Source organism: Neovison vison, chromosome 1, assembly GCF_020171115.1.
Source record: "Neovison vison isolate M4711 chromosome 1, ASM_NN_V1, whole genome shotgun sequence".
NCBI classification, from domain to species: Eukaryota; Metazoa; Chordata; class Mammalia; order Carnivora; family Mustelidae; genus Neogale; species Neogale vison.
The window spans coordinates 257,033,919-257,054,369 of record NC_058091.1 but is presented as its reverse complement, the minus strand read 5'-3'; the positions used below and the strand labels follow the sequence as shown (position 1 = coordinate 257,054,369).

The window sequence follows — 20,451 nt, the reverse complement described above, 5'->3', positions numbered from 1 at the left end:
TGTTGGTGGAGCATGATGATATTCACAGCGATTGTGATGTTTATAGTCGGGTTAACACTGACGGGGTGGTTGGGGTGTTGATGCGGGCACGATGGTGGTGCTGTGGTGAAAAGGTGGTATTAGTGGGGATGGCAAGCCTAGAGCTGATGTTAGCAATGACGGTGCTGGCGAGATAGTGGTGTTAGTGGGAGTGTTGGTGGCTGGAGGAGGATGCTAGGAACAGTGGTGACGGCACCAGGGGATCTGAAGCTATCTTTCTCTTTCTGCAATCTATCTTCTTGGACTAGTCTACACACAAGTATTTCTAACCCTGAGAATATTAATTCCCCCAGATACATTTGTCAGCAGTAGGAAAGAACAAGACACAGCAGTTCATGCTGCTAGATTTATCTATGGCTGGCACTTTCAGAGCCATTTTCATACAGGCTGCCTTAATGAGACTGGCATTCCCAGGACAAAGCATAGTGTCATGCCTACCACGTAGTCAGTCTTCAATACATATTTGTGGAACGAAAGAGTAAACTTGCAGGAGAGCATAGGCTATACTCTTGAGTGAACTCATCAGATTTAAATGTCCTGCCTCCAAAGGTACGTAGGGTGGTCAGGTAGCTCCCTATCTCATCAGAATGCACCTGCACCCACACCGTGACCAGTGTGGACAGCGCAGCTGCCCTTCTATTCCAAGAGGCTGGGAAGACTTCCTGGGAACCCCTGGATGTCACCCTGGCCTGACCACCTTCTTCTCTGACTTTGGGCTGACTGAGCGCAAGGAAGAGCAGAAAAAAATGGCATCTCCCACTAGCTGCTTCTGGAGTGTTCATGTCTCTCTCCTCAGCTCCATTTCTGGTGCATCATGAATAAGAGGCATATCTTGCCGCTGGAGACATTCTTCTTGGCAGCAAGTGCCTCCCCCTGAACGTGGGAGGGATTACAGAAGGTGTTTCACATCGATTGCCTTCACAGCCCACCTTCTACCCTGGACAAGTCAGAGATGCCTGGAGGGTCTGCCTCTCCATTCATTGTAAAAAAGGAATATCACATGTCAACATTGTAGGGTTCTTGTGGCTTTCAAGTATGTGGTGTGTAGTAAGGGCTCAATAAATTGTAGTAATTTTTAATATCAGTAGCAGGTATTATTTCTATCATTGGTGGAGAGATTAACATTAAAGTAGTGAATAATGATAGACCGGAAACTTCATACTCTCTTTGATGGCACATGTGTGGTTTGGATGCATTTGAATACCCTGGTCTTGGAACTCTCATCCTAATACATCACACATTGTTGGGCAGTGGGATGTGGTAACCTGTAAACAATTGCTGTTGTGTTGAACAAGAAATAAGACTTGGAAACCAAACAGTCTTAGATTTAAATCTCAGACTTGCTTCTCACAGGCTGTGTGACCCTAGATAAGTTATTACCTGTGCCTTGGTTTCTTCGTATGTCCGGTGAGGTTAATAATCCTGAGGACATCTTTTTTTTTGGAAGAATATGGAAAATAAAGTGTAAACGGAGTGAGGGTGGGAATTTGTTTCCCAGGCGGCTCAGGACCGGAGGTAATGGAAAGACCAAAGTGCTTTGGGGATAAAGGCTGCCTTCAGCCTTTATCTGTCTCTGGAGTGGATTTATTATTCCTCCAAACCCTGGAACAAAGTCAAGAAGGGGATGCAGGAAGGGAGGAAGAAGGGTCATAAGAGTGTGGAAGAAAATGTAAACCTGGAGAGTGAGGGTAGCAGGCCGCCTGCCCGCAGCAAGCCGTCGATAGAGGATTCCCAGTGTTGCCCTGATTATTCTCATGATTGTTCTTGCTGTCAGCACATGTGGAAAGGAATCAGGGTAGAAAGGAGAACTGAAGCAAAGACATGGGTTGAGTGAGAACATGGAGGGGCGGACAGATCCTGAGCTGACTTTGGTCAAGGTGACCAAGCACCAGGTACAGTCTGCAAAGAGTGGAAACCGAGACAAGCTGCTCCCTAGGTGTCTCCCGCGACTTCTAATGCCACCCAGTGACTCCGGGTGTCAAACAGGAAGAGCTCTTCAATGATGCGTTTTTTGCTTTTTGATGGAGGAGAGACGTTGTGGGAGGGGAAGGGGGAGAGAGAGGGAACCCAAAGCAGAATCCTTGTTGAGCACGGAGCCCAGGGTGGGGCTCGATCTCACAACCCTGTGATCGTGACCTCAGCCAAAACCAAGACTCAGCCGCTCTGCCAACTGAGCCACCCAGACGCCCCAAACAGGAACAGCTCTTGAAAGGATGTTTGCTGTGTGTGCATTTGTGCCGAGAGAGAAGGGGTGCTGCTGTGAGCAGAGTATCAGACACCATGCTGGGCACGGCCCCTAAATCATCTTGTAATTGTCACACAATCTTACAAGGTTGCCCCTGCTCTCATGCATTTTAGAGGTGATGAAACTCAGAGAGGAGAAGTGACTCACCGAAGCTCACCTCGCTGGTAAGTGTGGGGACAATATTGAACCCAGTCCTGTGTGTCCCTTAGTTTCTGTAGCACCGTCACTCACAGACTCTACACCCTCTACCTGGTAGTGGGTTCCCCATGTGATATTTGGGGAACTTGAGGCTCACAAAAGTTGCTTCTGACAATTGCCTAGTCAACTTGGAGCAATGCAGGACTGATTCCTGTTTTCCTGACTGCCAGGCCCACGATCTCACCCCAGTGGCTCACGCATAGTCAGAACGGACAACACAAGGATGTCCCATTCCTTCTCCTTCTCTTCCTGCTTTTCTTGGCCTTGCTCCGGAACAGTGGAGGAACAATGAACCAACTCAAGAGGCAGGGGGAGGCTGTAGGAAACTCAAAACCCAAACCAATTTGGTCTTTAAATGACTTCCAATGAGTTTCCTGGGAGACACATCCTCTGCCCCCACTCCCACCTTGCCTTAATATGTCGGTGGGCAGCAGCCAGACTGAAAGACTAGCGTACATCGCTCTCTCAACCCAGTTCAGAGGCGCTCCCTGTAACAGTGAGATGCACAGACTTAGAAGCCAGGCAGCCCTGGTCTGGAGCTTGGCCCGGCCTGTCTTAGGTTTCGTGAGCTTGGATAAGTCACCTACTTTCTCTGAGCCTCAGAACCTTCCTCTGTAAAAAAGGGATAAGAGCTCTCTCCTAGGGCCTCCTTTCTCCTGTGAGGCTGAATTAGAAGTGTGTATTAAACACCCACTCCAGAGCAGACACTCACTGGAGGGTTGACAAGAGTTTCAGTTGTTAGGGATGGACTCCGCCAGTCTCAGGCTACATAACCTTGATGTGTATAAGCTCCTTTGCAGCCACTTCTTAGTCCCCAGCACAAGTGTGACAGTTCCCAGCATGAGCGCTCCCTGCTTGTCCATTAACCGTGGCAGACACTGGTCACCCACAGTAGTTCTTTTTCCTTCGGTGCTATAATGGAACCTCAGCATCCTTCTTAACACAGCAGTCCAGGCAGCCACTGGCAATTGATTACAGTTGGCATGGGAGACAGAGGAAATGTATTTGCATCCCCATTCTGATGAAGGTCATATTTGCTTCTCCCTCTCTACAGTCCAGGCTGTCTGACTCCAGTCTGCTTTTGTGAGTGTGTGTGTGTGTGTGTGTGTGTGTGTGTTTGAACTGCTCTTCCAGGCTAAAACAACGTTCCAATCATTTGTTGTTGGGTTATCATTTGTAGGCATCTCTGTGCCTTGTGATCTCTGCCTCCCGTGTGATGTCTGTGGCTTAAGATCTGTAAGGAAGATATCTGGGAGTGGGGAGGGTGGGAATCAAGTTAGAACTTGGGAAAGCAACCTCCAGGCGCAGAATTCACCATCAGCCGCCTTCAGGTGTGACTCAAGAGAGGGTGATTGACTAGGAATGTGAAGTCTCGGAAGGTTTAACACACCATTGGATGATGACTGTGGTCTCAGGGAAGCGGGTCAGGAATAGCACATTTATTCATTAGAGTAATACCAGCTGTTGTAACAAATAGACCCCAATATTTCACCGGATTACCACATAGCATTTTACTGATCATGCATATAACTGTTCCGCATGAGTGTTCCTGATGGGCAAGGAATGCTCTTCTGTGTGGTCATGCAGGGACCCAGCCCACTTCTAACTCGTCACTCCACCAGTCCTCGGGCGTCCTATACCTGTAGGTGAAGGGGGGAGCGATGGCACATTGCTTCTTCCTCCCTGTGACCCGGCAGCAACAGCCATCACTATGCTCAGATCTCGCTGGGGGGAGCTTGATGCGTAACCCCACGCAGGTGGAAGGGTGGGCTGGGGTTGCAGAAAATGCCACTTCTGGTTAGCCCTGCGACAACGCCACACACTTGGGGAAGCACAAGGCAGAAGTACTGTAAAGGCCACAGCCGGGCCTGCCCCAGACAAAATGGGCCCCACAGGAGCGGGGTGGGTCCGGCCTGGGAAAGGAGTCTGAGCCCAGGGCTGTATGGCAGTCTTGCATGTGGAGGAGGACAGCTCAGGGGCCAGAGGTCAGCTGGCAGGGTTTATGCTGAACCTGTCCAGGGAAGTCCTGCCCTGACCAGGGACCTGCCCTGTGATTGTCGCGTCAGCTTGTCTCCCTCCGAGGGAGAGGAGGCGGCCGTCAGAGCCGGAGGCATCCAGTGGTCAGGCAGCGTCCTGGACCCTTAAGCGTCCCCGGGGACGCATTAGCACAAGGTGCCTTCAGGGGAAGACGGTGATGCTGGTGACCCCTTCGGCAGCCCTTGTTTGGCACAGCAGCTCCATTTCTCCGTGTGGTTTATATTTTGGTCTCATGATCTGGGTTAATGAGAGTGTTCTCCTGACAGATGGGTCCCTTCTGGGTGTGCCAGCAAAATCAGGTTTCCGCACCTCCAAAGCTGGGGGCCAGAGGCTGGGGAAGGCGCCAAGGTAAATGCCACCTTGTGAGGTCTCTGGGAAGCAGCCAGCAGCCTCCCCTGGGCATCGCTCCTGCCTCATCACGAGGCTTCTCTGGCTGGCCCTGGAGCGCGCGGGAGCCGCGTTCACAGCCCTGGAGGTACGGTCTGTCTCCAGCGGCATGTGGGGCATTCCAGCAGCTTCTCCCTGATCTGTGGAAGGAAGGAAGCAGGAAGGAGAGGAGGTGAGAAAAAACAATCCTGTGCTCAGCCTTCGCTCCAAAGCATACCTTGTGAGCCTCGTCTGTACCAGATTTGGAACAAAGGAACCCTGGCGCTTTGATGATTGTGTCTGCAGCGGTCGGTGAAATGAGTCTGACACTCACCAGTGCCTTAGTAGGAATTATAATTACATCGGAAGACCCGAGGCAACCAAGTAAACTGATTAGCCGCTCGCTCCGAGTTGATAGATGTTTTTCTCCCACTCTGGGTCATAAATAGGGCTGTGGGAGATGGCAGCCCACTGGGTGGGCCCAGTGCGGGATGGGGCTGGGTACATCCAGGAAGCCAAACCACGTGGTGCCGGTGGGTTTCCCGGAGAGACGGACTTCCACATGCCTACCTGCTTCTGCACGGGATGACTCCGCTCCCTCAGACCCGGGGCTGGCTCTGACGGTGGGCAGGGCTCGCCTGGGCTGCAGTGGATGTCCTCAGAGCAGTCTGAGGGGGATAAGACTGTTAGGTGATGCTCTGGGAAGCCCTCCCCCAGGAAAGCTGCAGCTTCTGCCAGGCATAATTATTGCATGGATAATTACACGATTCAGAGCCTGCTGGAGAATCCTGGGCTGGTGCCAGAGCTGAGAGGCAGGGTTCCGGGACTGGGGCCGGTTGCTGCTTCTTAGAGCAGAGACTAAAAGAAAGAGGGCAACCATTCAGCTTCCTAAGAACCCTACCTGGCAAGGGCCAAAATCTGGCAAACGTCAAGCCAAGAGAGGTGGGAAGCCGATGAGTTCTCTCTTCCTCTGCTCACCCTCTTTGAGGCGGGGGTCCCCAGGGTTCTAACTTAAGCACTACCCCCACCCCGTGCATTCCCTCCAGGCCTCACCTCCCTGGGAGAGCACATCCCCTCCCACTAGCACCTGCGGGCCAATGAGGCCAAGCCACACCCACACCGCCCTCTGAGCTTCAGCTGTGCGTCCTCCAATGCATGCTGGGCCTCTCCTTCGGACGTAGCTCATCACATCCCCACATGAGCTCTCCTCCTTTCATTCCCATCTGCCTCTCAGCCGGCTTTGTCCTCTCAGATGAGACCCTTCCCCGGGTAGAAACCCGAATCCTAACCTTCTTCTCCTCCACTGTCCTCGTGTCCAGGGAGGCTCGTCATGTCAATTCATTCCGCCTCGCCTCCCCGCCCCACTTGCATGGTCCGGGGCAAGCTTCTGCGATCATCTCCAGCTTTGTGGCGGGGGCCTCCCTGTGGAGACCCTCATCCCCGCGACCTCATCCTCCCACCACGTCCAGATTCATCTTTTTTAGTGTCGATCTGGTTGCGCCTTCCCACACTCAGTGCCCCTCTGTGCTTTCCCATCGCCCTCGGCACCCGCTGTACCCCGGCAGGCTCCGCTCAAGCTGGTCGTGCTCCCACACTGCATCGCCTGCCCCTCTCATTGCAACCAGCCCTATCGGATGTCCCTGTGCTCTTGTGGCTCCTCAGACGTGGCTCTGTCATGCCTGAAAGTGCACGTGTGGAGCGAGGGAATGTAAGGGTGAATGTTCCAGGCTCTGGAGCCAGCCTCTCTGCACTGGAACCACACATTACGTGCTACCTGTGTGACCTTGGACAAGTGACTCGACCCCTCTGTTCTTCTTTCTTTACATTTATAACATAGCAGTCGTAGTAACAATAGAACCTATCCATGGCGCTGGCAGGAGGATTCGGTAAAACGATTCATGTAAAGCACTCAGAACATAATTAGTGCACAGTAGCTGTTTTATCAGATGTTTGCTGTATGCCCCAAGGTGGATACTCACAAAATGTCAAATCCAGGGGGAAAAAAAAAAATTCCCATTAGTTCACATCTTCATTACGCAGAAAAAGAAACTGAGTTTCTGAGAAGGGGAAAGACTTGACCCCATCACCCTTGATAGGTGACTGATCCCCAAATCCCAGCCTGGAGTTCTCTGTTCTGCCACTCCACCCCCCAGTTTGGAGCCAGACAGCTTTCTTGGACGGTCATGTCCTCTGAGTTGTGAGGACTTTCCAGGTATGAAAGGGAGACAAGTCAGTTGAAGGAGAGGAGGAAAAATGTGCAACTTGGTTTTATTCAAAGTTATGTAAATAAGGGGAAAGACATCGGATGGCGGGTTCAGTTAGGGGTGGGTTTCCATCCGGGGCTTGGGGAACTCTGTCTAGCACATATAGTCTCGATGAGGCCCTGGGCTCAGTCTGAGGTGCCCCATTTACGGGGTCCCATTGTGTGCCCAGGGTCGGTGGGAAGAGCCCATACCTGGAGGGGCCAACCTGGGCTTGTGAAGCAGCTAAGGGGAGCAGGCCCTTGTCTCTGGGCAGGTCCCTGTCTTTGGTGTCTGAGGAACCTGTCCCAGAGGGCCTGGGCCTGGACTCTGCCGAGTGCTTGGGTTCTTACCTGGACTCTAGCTCTTACCATTAGGGTGACCTCGCACACGTGACTTAACTTCCCTGAGCCTCAGTTTGTTCTTCTATAAAATGGGGGCTCACAGTAACACCTGCTTCATAGGGGTTTGTGGAACTAAAGGACATCATCAGTGTAAAAGCCCCTAGATCACGCCTGACTCTTAGCAAGGGCTCTGCACACATCTAACCGTGGCAGTAATCAAGCCGGCCACTCTCTGTAGGGCACCCGTCCCTGCACACGATCAGTGCATATTTCCTCCCTGGAATGCACAGGAAGGAAGACCTCTGTGAAAACCCTACATAGATCTTTGCTGATTGGCAGTTTTTCCTCGAGTTAATTAGGAAGCCTTGACCTTCCCTGCTGCGTGGGTCTCTGACTCAGACCGTAGTATTGCAAAGACAGCAGAATGTGGTGACAGGCCAGCCCCTTTCTCAGACAACCGAGGAGAGGCAGGCTGGGTGTTCTGAAAGCTGCTGGGCGGGGGAGGGGGCAAAGCCTTCTGACATCCCCGGGGCGCCCTGTTGGGAGTAATTCAAGTAACAGTGTCTCTGCCATGCCGCTCAGCAAGGGCTGAGGGTGTTCGTTCAGGGAGTGCTGGCTGTGCCTCCTACCCTCTGTCCCGTGCCCAGAAACCTCATCTCTGCACAGGGCTGTACGTCAGAGTCACCAGGGAAACGGGGCTGCTGAGAAAGCCAGAGCCAGCCAGGATGCTCTCCTGGGGTAACACATGCTCCGGGGGTTACACCACCCCGGAAACATCCATGTGCCGCACCCTGGCTCCGCCCTGCTGGGTGTCACACTCAGGGGCTCCCTCTCTATGCCCAGCATCCGCAGGTGCTTTCATCTACGGCTGGGCTCACAACTTGCCTCCTCCACGTTCCAGCTTTGTGAAATTGCCATACTTGGGTCCCCTTCCCGGGGACCTAGTTCCCTCATTTGTAAAAGTCAGTTTATACGTTGCGACTCTGAAATGAGAACCAGGTCTGCAGAGCTTACAGCGGTGCCTGGTGAGTCGTACACACTCAGAATCATCGCCTGGTAAAAATCATTGCCTAGTAGCACACTTCTACACATGAAGAAAGAGAGGTCTATGAACGCAAATGACTTGCCTGGGCGGGGGAGAAGCTCACATCCAGGCCCGTGAAATTCCAAATCCCAGGTTTTTCTGCTCTTTCTGGGCTGAGTTGGAGCTGTCATTGGAGAGGTTCATTCTCCGTCATATCAGGTACGGACTGCACCAGATTATGCCCCTTTTTAATTGGAGATCTGTCCTTCTGGGCCTTGAAGATTTGCTGGAACTGGAGAGTCACCAGTGGAGCCCAGGTTGTAACATCTGGGAGGGGAAGACTGAGGCATTGTCAGCCCAGGGTTTGGGACATCATTGCCCAGCCCTGCCCCGTCATCTGACTAGCCATTTGCTGTCCTCTGGGACTTGACACAGGCATCACACCTCCTAGAAAGCCATCCCTTGCCTCTCCTCCATCCCTAGACTGACTTAGGTGAGCCTTCTCTCTGCTACAGGACTCTGCTGCTCACAGGAGCCCAGCATGAAGCTCCAAGACAAGAAGTTTAAGGTCAGAGAGCAAGGCTACCGTTTACAGGGCGTGACATACGGCAGGAGTTAAACAAAGCTGTATATTGACTGACTTATTTGCCAGGATTCTGCCTCATTCCAAAAAAGAAAGAGAAGAAAAAGAAAAAAAGACTTGAGACACCTGAATGAATGAACATTTGCAGAGCTGAATTAGACTGAGGCAGGGTGCTGACCCAGGAGAAACCACGTGGGTATGGCATCAGGAATACTGGGGTGAGAATTCTGACCCTGACACTGTGGCTTCTGTAGAACTTCAGAGAAATCCTTTTATCTCCTGCAGCCTAAGTTAGCTCATTCATTAAATGGGGCCCTGAATGTTGTAAGGACCCACGTGCTGAGGTCAGCAGCTCAAAGCTGTGACAGAGCCAAGCAGAGGAGTTTGACATTGGCCGTTTAAAATATTCACGAATGACTGGAAGTCTGTGTGGCAGGTGGTCACTGATTATTTTGCAAAGGTACAAACTTGAATGGTGCTCTTTGGAGGCCTGGAGGTGTGGGGAGATAGTCCTTGAGCTGAAGTTTGCTCATGCACACACCTGCCCCAGCACACACATCTCAAAACAGTTGCTTTTTCCTCTGTCTGTCCTTGGGTCCTCGGTAAAAGCAGAAGGACTAAAACAAACAAACAAACAAACAAAACCTTTGTTTTGAGAGTCATGATGTAATCTAACGTTACATAGCATTTATTTGGGGCCAGAGTTCATTTCAACAGTTTCAAAAACAACATCGTCCAATATTTATAGAAACACGGAAGTTCTAAAGGGGTCTTCTCCTTTTCAGGAAAGGTCTCCTTTATCGCATGTTATGGGGGAGATGGCAGGCCTCAGTGGTTTCTGTGAGCTGGACTGATTTGGGAAGGCCCCTGGAGCTTTCCTTGGAGTGTTGAGAATTGACTACACTAGGAAGTGGGGATGATTTCTTGCCCCGGGGCCTGCCCTGGAGGAAGCCTGCCTCTCAGCAGCGAGTCCCCCCACCAAGCTGCTCTGGCCCAGCACCCCAGCTGCTCTGCAGCCAGAGCCCACCACGGGCTCCCTGGCCCCTACCCTACCCATCACTGCCACTCTCCTGGACCCCATCAACAGGCCCCTTTTACAGGATCGAGCTGCCATGAATGATCTCTGGGTATCTGGAGAGTCCCCCAAAGTTCTTAGATACTCTCAACACCGTGAGGACTAGTGCAAAGAATGACAGGCCAGACTTCATTTTGCTGTGATATTTGCCAGCAGGGAGGCCTTCCGTACCTATAGGATGGGCCACCGTGCATGGCTCCCATGAGGAGTACTCGTGACGTTCTGTGTCTAGGGCCTGGCACACAGCAGGAGCTCCAAGAGTCATAGAGCATCCTCTTAAGGTGTCTGAAAGATGATTGGAAACAAATGTCATAGAATGCGATGTTGCTGATAGGGGGCAAGTCCCAGGCCTATCTGGAACTGTGAGAGCTTTGGGGGATGTCGGAGTAAGGAAGGCCCATTACCTCCCCCTGCACATTCTCTGTTTTAGGCACGACCCATTCTGGGACCTCGAGATGTCACAGGATCACAGACACCCAGTCAAAGAAATCCAAGGGTCTGGAAAGACTTCAGGCCATTTTTCATTTAGGAAGGAGGAGATTTGTGCTGATCCTGTCTCTAAATGCCAAGTGGGAATGCCATTCCAGATGGGGTCATGCCCTGAATTTGAGACTGGAGTCCAGTGGGCTCCATTCAGCTGTTCAAAAGAGCGACAGTCTTATTAAGTAGGATATGGTCATTAGCCCCAAAGATGGGCTTGTGAACCCTTTGTGGGATGAAGGGTGAGTGGGCATTCCATCTGCATTAGGCAGGACATTTTCAGTTTTAAATAACAGAAAGCCAGCTCTTACCATTTAAGGGGAAAGGGGGATTTATTGGTTCATGTACTAGGAAAGCCAGGATAGGGTTAACTTCTGTCACAGCTGCATCCAGGTGCTCAAAGAAAACGTCAACAAGAATCTGTTCATTTCCATTTCTCTCGGGTCTGTGCTTCTCTTGTTTGGCTTTGTTCTCAGGAGAGCTCCAACCTTGGGGTTCCAAGAGTAGCCACCAGCAGCCCCAGATCTATATCCTGCCAGGCCGGCAAGCTCAATGGGAAAGACTTCTTTTCAGGGTCACAGGAAAAGTCCCAGGGCTAGCTCTCATTGGCCTCAATCGGCCATGTGCTGTACTCTGATTAGCCAGCATCTGGGACAAGGACAGTTCTGCCTTAACAACCAACTGGACTGTGTTTGAAGGACAGTGGGAAAACCAGGAGCTCTTCGTGGAAGGGGAATGGCTACTGGGCCAGCAGAAACAACAGACATCACCCCCTTTTTAAAGGATGCAAGGTTTCAGAAAAGCCTAATTTCACGAGGAAACCCTGTTCACCTTTCTTTCTATCATTCTTGCTTATGTTTGCTGGACACCTGCTTTTTGTTGGGTGCTGTGCCAGCTGTTGAACACGCCTCTTCCAAGGGACCTCTAAGATCGGTTCTATTACCACTATTCCCATTCGAGAGACGATAAACTATAACAGAGTTACAGTGTAGAGGAACAGAGTTGCCCGGGGTCAGAGCTTATAAATTGCAGAGCTGATATTTGAACCCACATTAAACAGTCTGACTTCAGAGTGTAGACTCCTAGTCATATACTCTTCCCCCAAAAGATGCCTCACGACCTCACCCTTCCATGCCTTTGTTCTTGTTGGTCTGTAGACTTTGGGTGGCCTTCTTTCCACTCCTTGCTCACTTGCCAGACTTGTCCTTGAACGCTCTCTCGTCTCAATAGTTTCTTCCAGGATTAATGATGGGAGAGGCCCTTTTCTGCAGCACCACAGGCGCAGAATTCTGTGGGGGTGTTCGCATCTCCCAGATGGCCAGCACCTGGAGGGCAGGGACTGGCTTTCTTACCTGTCACTGCAGCACCTCGTGCAGCACCTGGCACGTAGCAGGTGCTCATTGCCCCTCAAAGGTGTGATTGTTCAGGTGGCAACACAAATACAATCGAAGCACAGTAGTTTGCTGGGACTCTGGGATGGGACTGGTATGCTGGTGATGACGTCAGAGCTACTGAGTATCATGTTAATGGTACCTGCTGTGTTGGGTACTGTATCACAGGCTTTGCAAACTCTCCTTTTAATCTTCTCAGTGATGCTCTTACTCTTGTCATCTTGGAGATGAGGAAACTTGAACTCAAGGAGGTAAGATGCTTTGCCCAAAGGTTAGCATATCATGTAGCTTGGTTTCAAGGACAAGGATGGGGCTGTTGGACTCCCAGCCTCACATACCCAGCAAGCTACCCACACGACTGGCCCCATGACTGGAAAGTTTGTAGCTTTCCAAGATCTGTTGAATGTTTTTTTTTCTATGCATACGGCCCAAACTCCCCCTCCCTAAGGAGGGAGCTTACACTCAGCCTTCGGCCCAAACTCCCCCTCCCTAAGGAGGGAGCTTACACTCAGCCTTCCCACCCCCTTCACATCTAGGGTTAAGAGAGCACATGGACCCAGGTGAGGCCATATTTAGAAGTGGTCTACCTGAGGAAATGGGGTCAAGCATGGAATACATTTTTGGTAAAGGTGGCAGCAGAGGCCACCAGCTCTTTGGAAGTTCTGGGGTCTCCTTCTGTTGTGTCCGTGGTGTCTATGTTGAGCGGTGGGTTCTTTTCCAGAAAGATCTCCATGATAGGGCTTGAATCTTGCTCTAGCTAGGATGCCCTCCAAACCTAACACCTTGGACCTCTTGGAGAGTCTCTGAATTACTAAATATCTTTTAATAAATTCCTTCTCTTGGATAAACCAGCTGGAGGGGATACCGTTGTTTGCAACCAAGAGCCCTGACTGATAGACCCATCCCTCATACAATGTAACCTGTGGGTTCTAGGCATGGTGCTAGAAGGCAGCATGAGCTCTGGGCTGTCCGTAGAACAGGGTGAGTGTGTGACTGCACACAGACTTGTAGGAAGTAGAGGGGGGAATTGTTACAACAGGCAGTCTTTGGAAGCCTTTGCCTTCTACATCCGCACTTTCAAACTTTTGTGCAACAGATCACCTCAGGATGATGTTAACATGAAAATTCTGATTCAAGAGGTCTGGACTGGGACCTGGGATCCTACACATCCAGCACTCTCCCCTCCCAGGTTTTGCTGTTGCCGGGAATTTGAGGACCACAGTGAGGTGGTGAGGTACCAGTGGCCCTTAGGCCTCAGGCAAAACGCCACATGTCACATAAATGCTGACTACAGTATTAGGAAATAATGAGCCCCAATCCTTCCCTGGCAGGCAAGTCCACTACTGACAATTATTCCAGTCTTTGGTAATATCAGACCTAAGGTACTTGGAGCCTCAAATCTCATAATTAGCATGCTTTGTTATGTCACTCCTCCTCCTAATGAGGACATTTCAGTAATTTGCTTTGTTGAATAACAGGATTGGTTCCTTTGCCCCACAGGGCAGGATGATAGGAGGGTGCTGTGCTCTTTGTACCTCTGACTCAGCCCCAAGAGGGCTCAGTGTGCCAACAGTGTATAAGGCACTGCAGCAGCCCCAGTCCCCCACCTGTGAAGCAGTCGCCAGCTTGGCCTCAGAAATCTTCACTGAAATCTTCACCATTTATGAACATCCAAGTCCTAACCCTATCTCTTTCCAAACTAAACCCATACTATATCCTAGTGTTACCTGGCCCCAGGCCACATTTAATTCCCTAAAGAGGACTGCCCTCTCTCTCTGCCAAGCCTTTTCATAGGCAGTTCCCAAGCCCGGAATATCCTCATCATCACTATCAACCTTATCCCTCTGGCCAACTCCTCCATGATCTTCAATACCCAGTTCCTGAGTCACCTCCTCCAGGAAACCTACCAAGATACTTCTTTTTTTTTTTAAGTCCTTAAACTGACTTAAGTCCTGGAGATCAGTACTTCATTTTAAGACTTTTCTTGGTTTGCAGTCTGCAGCAATCTCAGACCACAGACGGGCCTGCAAGAACTGTTGTGTTCTTTATTGTTCAGGAACCAAACTTAATTTCAACTTCAAACTCCCATTCTGCCAAGTGAAAGAAACAAAATCTTAGTCAACTCGGGTTTCCCACCCTCTTCTCTGGAGTTGCATTTCCATTTCTGACAGTTTCCACTTCACACAGGGCTGCCAAAGGAAGGAATAGTGTTGACAGCATAGGGTTCTCGGTCTTTTTTCTGTGTTGGCCTCTACCCAGATGATCTTGACTCATCCTGCCTTAGATCACAGGTCAGTGCTGATCTCTAGGGTATTCTCCTCATCAGAGAGCTTCAAGGCCTTTGGAGTCCGGGTCATTCCTCCCTTTTCCCCTCCCTCTTGGGCACAAGGAGATAGTGGGCTTCGTGAAATGAGGTCCTCTGACATCACCTCAGACCCAATGCCCTGGACAGCCTGTAAAACCATCTTGGTGCCTGGATCACTGGCAAGGAAGCTACAAGGCCACCCTTTGCTCTTAGACCCACCCCTTGGGCTATGTAGGGAGTGTCTGCGTGCATCCCCCTTCCCAGGGGCTTTGCTGGAGGGCAGGATGACAACCGCCTTTCAGATGGCCTCCAATAAATATCTCCACTTCATTCTCTTTTGCTTCTCCTCCTCCTCACCCTAGTCAGGCTCATTCTATGTACAGGGCGGGGCAGGGAGAGGGGAGGCACAGATCTCTCCGACCATGTAAGCTTCCACACCTGTTAATCATGAAGGAGTCCTTCAGAGCTCCTGGCTTTTGGAATTCAGAGAGCTCAAGAAATCAAAAAGCTTTCCTCTCACGTCTATATGTCTTTGCCTACAGTTATCCAAGTCTGTTTAGAGACTCAAAAGTCAAACAGTGCCTTCTCTATTCTCTGCTTTCTGGAGGTGGTCCATGGGGAAACCTGTCTGTGTCCCAAATTGGGGAGGGGTCTCTGGGCATTGAGAATACGAAGGAAGGGTAACGGACCAGAGGGCTCAGAGAGGGCAAGGAGACCCCTGCCTCGGGACGCCTGGGTGGCGCAGTTGGTTGGACGACTGCCTTCGGCTCAGGGCATGATCCTGGAGTCCCGGGATCGAGTCCCACATCGGGCTCCCAGCTCCATGGGGAGTCTGCTTCGCTCTCTGACCTTCTCCTCACTCATGCTCTCTCTCACTGTCTCTCTCTCTCAAATAAATAAATAAAATCTTTAAAAAAAAAAAAAAAAAAAGGAGACCCCTGCCTCATCTCTACATCTCGAAACCAGGCAAACGTAGTGGGGATTAATGGGAGCCAACATTTATGGGGTATTTCCAGTGAGCCTGGCACAGCTTGCCTCATGCTATCTCCCAATCCCCATGCGGCAAGTACTATTTTTATCCCAATTCCTCACCTAAGGAAACTAACTCGTGCAGACAGGGTTGACTAGCTAACCTGAGGCCACGCCGTGGGAGTCCACATCCTGACTGGGTGGTCACAGCCTGCTAGACTCAACTGCCTCATCTGCCCAGTACGTGGCACAGTGCCTGGGATGTGGTAGGGCCCAGCATGTGGAGCTCTGCTCCGTGGCTTCCTAGCTCTGTGGCATCCATCGGTGGCTCGTCACCTCTAGGCCTCACTTGGGCATCTTTAAAAGGTAGATGATAAGCTCTTTAGCCGAGGCTGCTGTGGACCTAAGTGACTCAGGCTACACTTTGACCAAAAGAGCTCAGACTGATGAAGTTCTCGAACCTAGGTGAGGTTCAGTGGGGTGAGGTTCGGAGCCGATGGCTAAAGAAAGAATTCTTAAGACGTCTCTGGTGCAAAAAGGTGGTTTATTAGAGCACGGGGACAGGACCCGTGGGCAGGCAGAGATGCGGCTGCCCTGAGCCTGTGAGGAGTGTCTGGTTATATACACAGGAGTTGGGTAGGTGAGGACAAAGGGGTGTTCAGAAGGGCTATTGGGGTAAAGAAGACTGTCAGGATATTGAAGGCCTGGTTACTATCAAGCCAAGGCCACTTTCCCTCTAATGAGGCACTAACATAAAGACAATTGGGAGTCTCCTGGTGGAATGTGACATTCCTGCTATCAAGCTTCCTTGTTAGTGAGATTTAGGTTTTAAAAGAAATTTAACTTTATTTACTTTTCCTTCTACCTCCGTCTCCTTCGGTTTTTTATGGAGGGGAGGGTGACGTTAGGGCTTGAGGAACTGAGTTATGTGTCTTTGGAAATTGGGCTATTCATAAGGTAACTTCTTTGTTGTAAATCTCAAGGACATTTGTAAACCAAGGGAGACTCCTGACTTGCAGGATTGTGGTCTCTGCAAGTTAACCATTTGCTCTTCTTTTAGGGCAGCAGGGATGCCTGTGGAATGCCACACATATTACCAAGGGGAATGGGTGGAGAGGGGGTGCAAGGTGCCAGCCCCTGCTCCGTTCTCAGCCAGCCTCCTACTCCCTCATCAAGACTTTGAATCCCAAGACTCATGTGCACCAAGTTTAAATTCCATCTCTTAGATCACAACCTTGGGGACGCCATATCCCCTCTCCAATGCCAGTCTCCTGATCTACAAACTTGGGACAACCAACATCTCTGATAAACAGTAAACAAATGTTCGTTGAAGCAGGAAGGGGGAAGGAGGGTGATGGACCTGACTGGGTGGGCTGTGGGGTCAGGCCTGAGTAGTTATTTACCCTTTGGTTTGCTGTGGCCCCAGAAGGCGCCCAACCCCAACCTCCAGGAGACTCTGCCCCGGGCAAGCTCCAGGCAGGATGGGCTCCATGGTCCCCGGCTGAGACCCAGGAGGTGGGAGCCTGGGGCGGATGCACCAGCCCTCTTGGGAGTCAGGCCATGGCAGCCGCCTGCCCCTCCCAGCCTGGGACATTGCTTATGAGCAGAAGGCTTTTCCTGTGTACGGTGGCCCGTGCTGCCTCCCTCAGTTTCCCAGAGAGAGTCTAATGAATGTGTTTCCCACAAAGCAGCAGTAGCTGTTCCATTTGTTCTCAAAGTTTCCATTTCTCATTAGCTGCTAAATCGTCCCTATGGCAGCAGACACTGTTGTGGCTGACTCAGCCACTGAGGTCCTAGGGGACTTCGGGGCCTGCTGTCCCAGGGCTATCCCAGCAGCCTGGAGGGGAAGGAAACCAGGAACAGCGCTGCCTGCCAGGCTGTGTCCCACAGGTTGGAGATTAGGTCAGCTCCTTTCTCTGGAGACTCTAGGAGGGGATGCTGTGTCCTCCACTCCCCAGCTTTGACCTCTGGTCTCACAGCTCAGTGCCCACGGGTGAAAAGAAGAGGAGGGAAGACCAGAGCTTTCTTTAGCCTCATTGCACTGAACTAGAAGCCACAGGAAAGGCCCACAGCTTTTGTGGGATAGAAGAAGCCAGAAGACAGGTGTCTTAGTCTGTTCTGGCTGTTATAGTGAAATTCTATAGGCTGGGTGGTGTATAAACAATATTTATTTCTCACAGTTCTGGAAGCTGGGAAATCTAAGATCAGAAGATGGGAGGGACTATTTTCGGAGACTCCCTCCTATTTAGTCCCCAACTCTTTGTAACTCTGGAACCACCCCAAGCCCATCCTACCCCCTTGTTCTAGTCTGTGAATGATCACCCTCGGACAGCCTGCAGGAGGTTCAGAAACCCCAGGCTGCCAGTCCCCACCCCTTGCTTCTCACACTTGCGGAGGTCTTTCCTTAAATAAACACTTGTCTCCCATGTGTATTCAGGGAGTGGAAATTAATATCATTGTAAATCTAACTCAAACATAATTAAGAAGGTAAATCTACTTTTGAATTAAAAAAACCAAAAACAAAAAACCCTCGTCGTTCATCTCTAGACCAAATAAATAAAATTTCAGGTCCCTGAGATCGGCAGCAACACCTGAACTGCGTCTGCCCTAACATCGAGCGGGGGAAGAATTATCTGGGGAATCGGCTCCTCTGGTCCCACCAGGGCAGAGATGAAGCTCGAACTTGTGACCTGTGAAATGGCATTAATAATACCTATCTCAGCTGGTTGTGCCAGGGATTAGAAATGATGCCGACTGAGGGCCCAGATGAGACTCTTCCAGAATATAAGGTCCATAACAGGAAGATCTTGTTTGCTCTCTGCAGTATCCTGGTGCTCCCCACATGGGGCTTAATAAAAACAAAACCATCAAACTCTGAAACCCAGAGAGTGTTCATGGCTTGTCCAGGCTCACACAGCAAGTCAGAGGACAGTCTAGATTCAAACTGAGGACTCCTAGTCCTGACCTAAGAGCCCCTTCCACCGGCCCAGGGCACAGGTAGTTCGCTGTCTCATTCCACCAGTTACTACTGTCTGTCCTTGGGCAGTGCCTTACTTTCCCTGGACCTCAGTTTTCCCATCAGCAGAATGGATGTGTTATTAGAGAGAGGACCAGACTTCCACTTTTGAAAACGAGCAGAGCCCTCTCCCACTGTCCCCTAAGATCTGCCCATTTTCTGTCCAGACTGTGGCCAGAACCTTTTCTCTACTATTGTCAGTATGACCTTCTCCTCCTCTGACCCCTCTTTGCTCACTTCACCCGCCCCAAGGATGGAATAATGGCAGGCAAACCTTTCCCTGCCCCCAGCCCAGTCGCAGTTCTCAAGCTAGAGGGAGGGGAGCAGAGCAGGACCAGAGTGTCCCCTCCCCCTCCACACACCTGCTGAGAATTTAGGGAAAAGGGAGCTGCCCTGAGCTGGCGCTCTGTGATTTAACACTCCCTTCCTCCCTCACCTGCAGTGCACTGGAGTTAAAAATGACCTTGGCAAACAGCCGTAGGAATTATCTGTCTAGTGCAGAGAACAGAGTTAAAGAAAACCCACTCAGAAGCCTGGGGAGCTGCTGGGGAAGTGAGGGGAAGGGAGAAGGGAGGTTGGGAAAGGAGGAAGGAAGGAGAGCAGTAAATGGCTCCCTGGGCCTTAGGCAAGACGATTAAAGAGAAGAGAGTCAAACCTCTGTGAAGCTCTGCTGGGTCGGGGGGATCCTTGCTGAGGAGAGATTGTGCCCCAGGCTTTACCAGAATGGGGCTTCTCAGGGTGAGGAGGGGGATCAAACAAGCGTCTCTGGGCACTCACCCATTCTTTGGCATAGGCTAGCTTCCTTTGGGTTAGTGGCTCAGAGAGGTAGCAGCTCTGATCTAAACATGGCTGCCAGAAGTTTCTCTCTTCCTGACAAGGCAGGATGGTGCTGAGTGATGAAAGCAGCCGGGTGGTGGGACCCCCAGGCCTGGTTTCTACCATCTGAATTCTGCTGTGTGACCCTGGACTGGTCACTTAACCAGTCTGAGCATGTGTTCCTTTAACTATAAATGAGGAAAGTAACGCCTAACTCAGAGTATGCTGAGTGGAGCTATGTGAGGTAATAGTGAAGAACATGGACTTGGGAGTCGGGTGGTCCAAATTTTGTGATTCTGGACAAGTGATGTCGCCCTTCTGTGCCTCAGTTTCTCCATCTGTTACATAGGTGTGGGCAAGTGTTCCCCCCTTCCCCTCACACAAAACCTTTGTGTTGAAAAGTTCCCTGTGGGATGGGGAGGCCAATCTGGAGGGACCCTATCTGTGAGGTCCCTGCCTCTGGTTTCTGGCAGTTCTAAATGGAGACACCAGCAGAAGTCTGAGGGCAGAAGAACGACATTAAGATATCTACTCATAGGCTCCTTTCCCATAGGATTGCAGTGGACAGCCTAGGCTCTCAAGAAGGGGCCAAGTCTCCCCAGCAGCCCTGTCCCTGGTGCTCACAGCCCCCTCCTTGGTGCTCATCTCCACGCTCCACTCTTTAGATCAGGATGTTAAAGGCCGGCACTCATCCTAGCCCGGGGCACTGCCCTATGCATGTGCTTTCCCATACCCTGGCCATCGAACTGTAGATAGTCCCCTTGTTATACTGTCTTCAAGTTACCTAGTTTGATTGGCCTAGTGTGTCCTGCTGAGACCCTGAAGCAGCTCTCCCCATGGCCACAGACTTGGTACTATTTCCTTTCAGGGGTTTAAAGCAAGAATAACTAACACAAGCTGAGTTTAGCTCTATGCTAAGCCCTTTACAAGTAAAGTCTCCCCCACCCTCTCAACTAGCACCGGGAAAGAAGCTACTGTGATTCTCCCCATTTGGCATTTGTGGAAACTGGGGCTCTAGGAATTGCTCTCAGCAGGGAGTAGGTCTAGGGACTAGGTCCCTCCCTCCTGGTCCAGACAGAGGAGCCTCGGAGTGCGTGTGGCTCACACTTCCAAGGCATGTTCTCAAGTAGACTGTGTCGTTCCCTATACCAAGTCTGAGGAACATTCCAGGCTGGAATCCAGGCTAATCATTAAGCAGGACTGATTTGATCAGCCCCACATGGCCTGAGGAGGCAGACACAATAGAAGGTAAATATTCTATTTGCTATTATTACAAAATGCTTTTACAGTAGTAGTTTGCTGGGATGGGAAGTTCCCCGAGGC

General features: G+C 50.9%; 1 protein-coding gene across 3 annotated transcripts in view; it reads left to right on the top strand.

Annotated features, from left to right (window-relative positions):
• KCNIP1 (potassium voltage-gated channel interacting protein 1) overlaps positions 1-20,451 on the top strand; it is a 343,774-nt gene that overhangs the window by 137,330 nt on the left and 185,993 nt on the right. The gene's annotated exons all lie outside the window — the stretch shown is intronic.